Here is a 9,168-nt window from a genome sequence, read left to right on the forward strand (position 1 = left end):
GGGAAAAGACGAAGAACGAGGGGAAAAAAAAAGTGGGTAAATAGAAAACAAGAGGAAATCGTGTCCTTTGCTTTCTTTAAGTTTGAAAATAAATCAAATCTTATTTTTTAGGATATTTTTATTTATTTATCTTACCATTTTCATTTTATGAATATGTTATTTTAACGGCCCAACAATCCTAAGATTATGTTTCCAATACGAAAGTCATGTAAAGATGCAGCACTAAGGCATGGAGTTAAAAGTTATTGAACACTCGATCAACAAGAATCAGATATGATAATCTAAATCTGACAGAAAAGCTGCTTAATAGAACATCAAAAATAAAAGAAAAAGAAAAATTGAAACGGAGCATTACATATCACACATCTCATTGAAATTTGGATAAATTACAATAACCTACCTGAGGTTTGGGGAATTACCAAGCACATCCAATAGTTTTAAAAAATGGCCAATTTGGTAAGTCACTAACACCGTTTGTACACTGTTTATTAAACTTTTTTTTTTCCTTTTCTTCTTCTCTCCATTCAAGCCAGAAAATTTCTTTTCTGTGTCCCTAAGCTCCGACGACACTCCAGCAAAAATTACAAAAAAAAAAAGAAATCCCTTTCAAACTAATAGAAACCCAAAAAAAAAAAAAACAGCAAAAATCCAAGCCGAACAACAAACATAAATCTCTTTGTAAATTCCCAATGAAATCTTCTAAAAATCCCAACAGAAACCCCAAAAAACCAGCAAAAATCTCAGCCAAACAACATAGAAAATCAACACAACCCCAACTATTATAAAGAAACAGAAAAAAATACACCATATCACTAGATCGGCTTCATCGTCTCCTGACGAAATACTACCCAAATCCGAAATCCAAAGGCCAGCCACAATCCACGACGCTGCCACAAAGAGGATGAGAGAGTCTGTTGAAGGCATGATCCAGATCAAAGCACCACCATGTGGGTTCCGATCTGAGAGAGAGGGACGAAACTCCGATAAACGGCGTTGGTGGCGTCAAACCTGCGATGGGAATCGGGAAGTTCTTTGCGTGGTGGGGTTGCCGGTGACCAAACTCATGGGTTTCACCGATTAGAGAGAGCTCTAAAGAGAGAACTCAGAAGAGAGTTTAAGAGAGGGTGAGCCTCCATGCTCTTCCACGGTGAACCTCAGCCAACACCACCACAAAAATGGCCTCTCATCTCACTTTTCTCTCTAAAACCCGAGACCAACAAACATCTTATCCCTATCCGATTCTCATTCCCTCAAAACCCCAAACCCACTCTTCGATCTATAAGCTAGAGGGTTCTAGATGACACGTGAAACACGGATCGGCCGTATGGAGGTTGAGAAGATGATGGATCCATTGAGAACGAGGGTCTAGTAGCGTGTGGGTCTGTATCGGCCATGAGAGTTTCAGAGATTTGAGAGAGAGCTGCAGGTTAGAGAGAGATTTTCTGGCGTGAAGGGAGAAAAGGAGGAGAAGGAAAACAAAAAAAATAAAAAATAAATGGTAAATAAACGGTGCACAAACGGCGTTAGTGATAAGGACCAAATTGGTCATTTTGTAAAACCTTTGGATGTGTTTGATAATACCCCAAACCTCAGGGTAGGATAGTATAATTTACTCTTGAAATTTTACCAAACATATACCAAATAACAAAAAAAATAAAATAAAATTGCACACTCAGTGGCTCTCAGATTTTGGAACTGCCGAAGCTAATGTTTCCTAATGTGATACTGGAGTGGAATCAAATTGCCAACAAGGCCCTTAATTTTAAGTTCTTATTTTGTAATAGTGTTTAAATAATGAAAATTGTTATTTAAACACCATAATACGTATTTTCACACACTTTTTTATCCACACATATTTTTACAAAATTTAAATAACGTAAATAAAAATCTCTTACCAAACAGCCCTATGGCATTGATAAATTTGAACACAATCTGACTGAATCTACGAACATGACGAAACCATTTTTCCCATTTAAAAAAATAATAATAATAAATTAGCATATTCATACAGGCAGTAATTTACTATACTCTTTACAACTTATAAATTACCATTGTACCCCAATGTGGTAGCATCTTAATATTATAATATTATAATATGCAAACACTCAACAGAAAATACCATTAATCTAATTCAATTGGGCCAAATCAGTCATCATAACTGTATATATATATATATATATATATATATATATATATATATAGCCTAATGACAATATGACATCACCAACCAATATAGACTCAAAAGTTTATTTTTTGGTAGAAAGACTCAACGGTTTCAAGTAAGGGTGTGCAGAAAACCCACCAACCCGTCAAATTTGACCCGACTGGCCAGGTTGGATCGGTTTTTAAGGCTTGGTGGGTTGGGTTAGATTACAAAAAATTTTTTTATAGCAGGTCGGGTTGGATTTGGGTCATAAAATTACAAACCTGCCAAATCCGACCCAACTCATCATATTTAATATATATTTAAAATATATTATATATTTAATCAATTTTTTTTAAATCAGTTGTAGGGCACTTTTTTATATATATATATATATATATATATTATATTTAATAATTAAAAAAAAACTAGCTGTAGAGTAGTATTTCCTCAATTCCTCCTACTAATACTAATTTAATATATATATATAATATATTATATAATTAATTTTTTTAAATAACCAGTTCTTCCTATCCTATATAAAAGCCAATTAATTTACATAAATTCTAATAAATTACTATTGTTGTTTAGTCATTAATATTGTTTGCCTTTAACGATTTACATTGATACTAATCTTTAGGTTTTTTTAATATATTAATATTTATTTTTTTTCTACTCAATTTAATAATAATAATAATAAAATTTGTCAAACCCATGGGTTCAACCTGACCCAACCCGACCCATGTGAGTTGGGTTAGACTTATGTGATGGGTTGAATTGGGTTGAGTTGAATTTTTTTTTACCCACTATGGTGTGTTGGGTCAAAAAATCCCCCTAACCCAATCCATGCACAACCCTATTTTCAACCTTGCCGACGTTACCGTACCTGCAAATGATAATAATTAAGAATCTAGAGGTTACTTATAGCTTGTAGATGATTTGAGCCCATGGGGTCACGAAATGGGCCGAAAAAGAAAAAAGAGAGAGATACTATCGTGGCCCATTAAACGAGAGTGGAGAGGACCATTGATAGATCCGGGGTTGTTTTTACTTTTTATTGCCTCAGCCCAAAGATGCTGACTTTAATCTACATCTGCTACGTTATGGAAGAATTTCATTTTATTTTTATTTAACTCACACATGTGGAGGGTTTTTTGAAAGAACAAAGTTTTGAATTAGTTCGGAAAGAAATCCTTCAAACTCTCTTTATATATATATATTTTTTTTTATTGAATGTGAATTTTGATAATCTAATAATAGATTGCACTTTATTATTTTTTATTATATACTTATACTTGCAAAATTTCAAGGAGACAAAAAATCAATAGCTATGTCATATATTAAATGTTTAATTTCAAGTTTTTATACCTTTAAATTATGCATAAAAAATACATTTATGTAAACATTGCAAAACAGGCCAGGATTTGCTAGCCCAACCCGAATCCAAATTTTTTCCGAAGAAAAAATGAATCCACCCATGACTTGACCCTTTTTTGCAAGTCAACTTGACCCAACTCGGCTAACTTGTGTCATGACTTTTAAAAAAAAAAAAAAATTGTAAAAAAGGAAAATAAGACATGGTTGGTTTTTTTTTTTTTTTTTTTTTTTTTTTTTTTTTTTTTTTTTTTTTTATGTGGGCTTTACAATGCAAAACACAAACTCAATTGACAAATATAATGTACATGATTATTATATTTTTATAAAACAAAATCAACTTTTTACATTTTTTGGATAACGTCATTCGAATACAATGGTCTCAAGAAAACAATTAAGATATTTATCTAGTTGCATGCAAATGAATTGAAAGATGAATGATTGATGCATTATTCTCGCTTGAATAACACAATAAGTAAAGGCTTTTAGATATCAAATGACGAAGTACATGCTAAGATAATTTAGTTACAATAGAGTTAAAAAAATATATTTAAAATTATAAACATCTATGAGAAACATTCATAAGTGTGAAAAGAATGAAGACTAAGTATATCAATGAAATTAGCATCAATTATGGGTGCTTGAACCTACTTTTTAATAGTCCATAACCAAAACAAACCACTTTTCAAAATAAAAGAAAATGTTTTCTTGCGTGTCTGTTGATGAATAATGACATAATATTCACAAAAGAGACAATGTATAAATTAGTAAGCAATCAAACTTTGATGTATATTTCCAAATTGATACATAGTGTCAATCATAGTGAATCTAAAATTAAATACAATATCCAAATTTTTTAAGATTGTAAATTTTTTATATGTTTTTATTTTATTTTTATCAAATTAGCTATCCAATATCCAATAAAAAAAATTAGCATTTGTAATTTTGTTTTATGTTTTGGGGTGTTGATATTTTGTAGAAGTGAAACTTGTGTGTTTGTTTTAATTCTATTTTCAAAAGGTAGACTAGATTCCTTTGTGTGTGCTATTTTGTTTTGATTAACAATGTTGAGATTTGTATAATTTATAACTATTGATCAAATGTGAATTTGTTGAGCTGAGCACTTTCTTGATATGAGCAGTGAATTCAAAGTAATGCGCATTTCACATCAAGTAATTTGCTGCGAAGCAAATACATGTTAAAAAAAAAAATCATGTGAAAAAATACGGGTCAACTCGATCTAACTTGACCCAATCTGCAACTTGATTAATCGACCTATTTTTAACTTGCTTAAAATGACCTATTTTTTACACAAATCAATTGACTTAACCCAAACCCGACCTGACTCGCCTATTTTGTTTTATGTTTATGGATTAAAAAGTAATTAACTTTCTATTTAAATGAAATTTGACATGTTTGCTAACAACACCAACAACATTTAATTCAATAATTAGATTTCCGTAATATATAATGAGGTTAATTTTGTCGTGGGAGTTTATTTTTCGATGCAGTACACGTTCAAAATGGCCTATGTTATGGAAGATTCTTGATTCAAATTCAAAGAAATATGCCTCTTTTTTTTTTTTTTTTTTGGAGGAAAAGGAGATATGCCAAGGTAAAGAAAAATAATTCCCTGTCTCTCGCTCTCAATTAATTTTCCAGTCAATAATCCCCCTCTTTGGATCATTTAATTGCGGCATTTTAGATTAGTTGATGTTGATCTGATTCATAGTCGTTTTTCTTCAGTTGGGTTTTATTCCTTCATGAGGTAGAGAAACCAAATGTTATGGGATTTAAAATTAGGTGCTCCGTGTTCTCTTCCTTCACTTCCTTATAGTTGTGCTGTGTCAATTGGTTTTGTTTTTATTTATATTTTCATATTATTCTGCTTTGAAGAGTCTGAAAATTGGGGAAACAAAACAACTAAATTGCGAAGAGAGACCTTTGGCTGTCTCTATAGTTTGCTTTATTATGCATTTGTTGTATAATTCTTTTAGTAGGAACTCTGAAAGATTATGAATGATAAATAATAAAGATCTTGATTTTGGGTGCTTGATATTCTATAATAATTCTTGTGTTAGAATATTAATTAGACGAGTAAATTCACTATTTCTTAACGGTTTGAGCTTTTAGGACACGGCACTTGTTTTATTTGGAAAACGTAGAGATTGGTGCAAGGTACCGTAACGTTGATACCCATTTTACACTGTATGCAGTAGTGGCAATGAAAATCCTTTGGGATGCACGGGAGGAAGCTCTGGTTTCAAACACTTGAGATTACAAGGGAAATTGAAGACCAAGATAATGAGAATGCTTGGACCATGATAGATATGCCTATTGCCTACCCGTGAACTGGAAATGCAACACCAATGTCTTCAATGGCCCAGCCCTTTCTAAATGAGGACGCTGACTTCAATTTATGTCCACCATTGAAGAAAAATGAGAACCTCTTGATTGAACTTCAAAGAAATATGCCAAGGTAGTATTACTTCGTTGATTTTTTTTTTTTTTTTTTAAACGTCTTTTAATCACAAGTGAGTTACAAACAGAAAGAGTCACCAAAGATGAATGAATTCACACCATATGCAGTAGTGGCGATGAAAATCCTTTGGGGGACACGAGAGGAAGTGCTGCTTTTTTGCAAACGCAAAACAAGTGTGTGTCTTACTGTTTTCATGCATCATGTGATCAAAATAATGTAGGCCCGGCTGCGGTTCTCAGAGTTCAAGACTGGAATGCCATTGGCCAAAGAGGAGAGACTTGAACAAGTTGTGATAGAGGGTATAACGGTAAGAACCCCAAGTATTTGATAAAATGTTACTATGGGCTAAATGAATGAACTCACTATCTTACTTTTCGAGAGAGAAGTTTCACTGTGTGTGTATATATATATATCTTCCTTTTTGTTGTTGGATGAATCCAATCTAGAGATAATAGTTATCTTGTTAGCTGGTTTTGAAGGATACATCTTAGGATTGTTCTGTTTCAATTTTGTCATTATATTCTGAGCCAATAGAAGGATATGCAGCAAATGTCATTAACTTCATTGTAAATCCAGCTTGCAAGAAGGATATTTCAGCTTTGGCTTCTTCTTCATTTGGAAATGGGATTAGATAATAATGTAGCCCACAACCTTGTAAAATGGGTAATGGGGTCTAATCACTCTAGTCTAATGTTGCTGTTAACGTTCCCCAGCTTGTTTTTTGGTAAGTAACGAAAAAATTTTATTAAAAAGAAAACACAACAAGTACACCGGGGGTGTACTCAGGGAAAAGTACAACTAATTCAAATTACAATGCTCAAGCATATCTAAAAGGATAGAAGAAGGAGGAGAATGAAAAGAAACACTCCAATCTAAAAGGTACGAAAGAAAAAGGCTTTAAATTGAAGGGTAATCCACTTACAACCCTCAAATATTCTAGAATTCCATTCTTGCCAAAGACACCAGATAATGCAATGAGGCATAGCATTCCAAAAAGCTATGTTTCTATGTCTGCTGAAATAACCCTGCCAAGCTGCGAACATATCAATATCGGCATAACCCATTGGAGTCCAAACAAACAGAATGTCATTATTCGCAGCTGAAAATCTATAGGGCAAAGAAGAAGAAGATGATCATGGACACTGACCTCAATCCAAGTCTATTACCATAGAAATGAGAAAATCTTGATTCAAATTCAAAGAAATATGACAAGGTAATATTATTACATTGAAACGTTTTTCTATTATGTTATTTAGTATCAAGGAATGTCTCATTCTTTAGTTTTGTTGTTTCATCTGCACTTTTGATAGCTTTTATTGCTTCTCTAAGTATAACTTAACTAGCTCATTCATGACATTGGGAACCATCCAATTTGAAAGAAAATTATTGTAAATAAAAATTGGAATTAATGAAATAACATTTGATAGTATTCTGTGGTAGTTCCTTCCCTCATTGCTTCTTTAAAGATGAAATTATGTTACCTTTATCTCATTTAATGTAAGGGTGCCTGTTTTGTCTAATAGCTAGTGTTAAGGATTATTTTAAATTCATAATTGTAATTCTTAGGAGGCTCAAATTTAAAGCACTCCTCTTCTCTAATAAAATTCCTCATTTACTTATTAAAAATAAATTGTTTGATTGTTCTCTTCCTTGTGCTATTCATAGTTTTATTTGTCTGTTAAGATTGATAGTCAGCATGGCCATTAGTCTTTGAACCAAATCTTTGTCTCTCACAAACAAGGGGTGGATGTTGAAGTGATGGGTTTAATCTGAATTGTGTGAATGATTTGTACTTACCAATCAAAACAACAACATGATTGCTGAATTCTGTTTCTGAAGCAAGGGATGAGGAAACTAAGATAGGGAGCTCTGCTTTTTGACGGCTAATAATTAGTGCTCCACTGCTCCCATTTGTAATTTACTTATCAAAAGAAAAAATGTTTAGCCCTGGATTGCCATTTTTCAGGAAGAGTCAAGAAGATGCTTGGTGCGAGCACTATTTTTTTATATTTTCTTTTGTCTTTTTGACCATCATACAACAACAACAACAAATTCCAAATATTTGGGGTCAGTTATGGATCCTCAACAAATAGTGTGGACCTTTATTTCATATCCTACTTTGGAAGAATCCGAACTACAGACTCTGTTTGTGCACCTTACTTTCAAGTCATCTAGCTACTTTTATACCATACTAACTCTATAATTCTCTTAACCTTAATCTGGTTATGAAAATAGGCTATAAAGGAATTTTAATCGTCTTTCATTCATAAAATTTGAGGAAAAAGATAAAGCGCCATGGCATGGATAGAGAATAAACTCAGTCTGACCTGTTTCCAATATCCCATAAGGAAAATTTGAGTTGCATGACAACAATATGCTACTTTGCTATTCTTGTCCATGAGTCATCTAGCTACTTATATATCAAACTAATTGGGTACTTTTGTAAAAAAAAAAAAAACTTGATCCTAAACAAAATTAGGACATAAAAGTAATTTATAAGTCTTGAAGTTCGACAGCAGAAAAAAGAATTATAGAATCTGGTTTTGGTGATTGACAACTTCTTGATGATGGACATTGAATTTTTGAACAGAAATGAAATCAATGAGGGAATTTGATGGTACAAATGAACTCCTAACATGGGTTGCAGCATTTCATATGCAGATTCTTGCATTTTCGGTCTGCTGGTACCTACAGACTACAGTGTTATAGGCCAAGCCGTGTTCATATTCACTTATTTTGCTGTCTTGTGGGTTTATACAGAATAAGAATAAACATCACATTGTGCTCTGTATTGGTTATCGAGGTGAATCTTATACTTCATTGAATGCATTATTGCTCTTGTTTGAGAATATAATTGGGGGATCCCTCTCCTGAAGATTTTAAAATTTCTTTTTTCAGGCTTGTATTATGTGTAAATCCTAGGCTATGTGTGCAGGTTGAGAATTTCAGCTATTACCTTCTCCATTACTATGTTCTCATATGCTGGAATACTCGCGTTAGCTGGCTTTTGTAGCAAATTCGATTATTTTTATGGTATGTATGCTCTTTACACATGGCTTGTTCCCCTTAAATTGGCTAAGATCGATGCACCATCATTTTAATTAATACTCAAGAAAGGCTGAAGCAAGTTTTTTTGAGTCATCTTATGCTTCTCCTCAGTCCTTGGGAA

General features: G+C 32.7%; 1 long non-coding RNA gene across 1 annotated transcript; it reads left to right on the plus strand.

Moving 5' to 3' along the window:
- The first annotated feature begins 5,677 nt into the window (after window positions 1-5,677).
- Window positions 5,678-9,168, plus strand: LOC126717409 (uncharacterized). The gene is made up of 3 exons (XR_007652563.1): window positions 5,678-5,996; window positions 6,107-6,306; window positions 8,590-9,168. It is a non-coding gene; the product is annotated as an uncharacterized LOC126717409 (long non-coding RNA).

Source organism: Quercus robur, chromosome 3 (assembly GCF_932294415.1).
Source record: "Quercus robur chromosome 3, dhQueRobu3.1, whole genome shotgun sequence".
In the NCBI taxonomy this organism is placed as follows: domain Eukaryota; kingdom Viridiplantae; phylum Streptophyta; class Magnoliopsida; order Fagales; family Fagaceae; genus Quercus; species Quercus robur.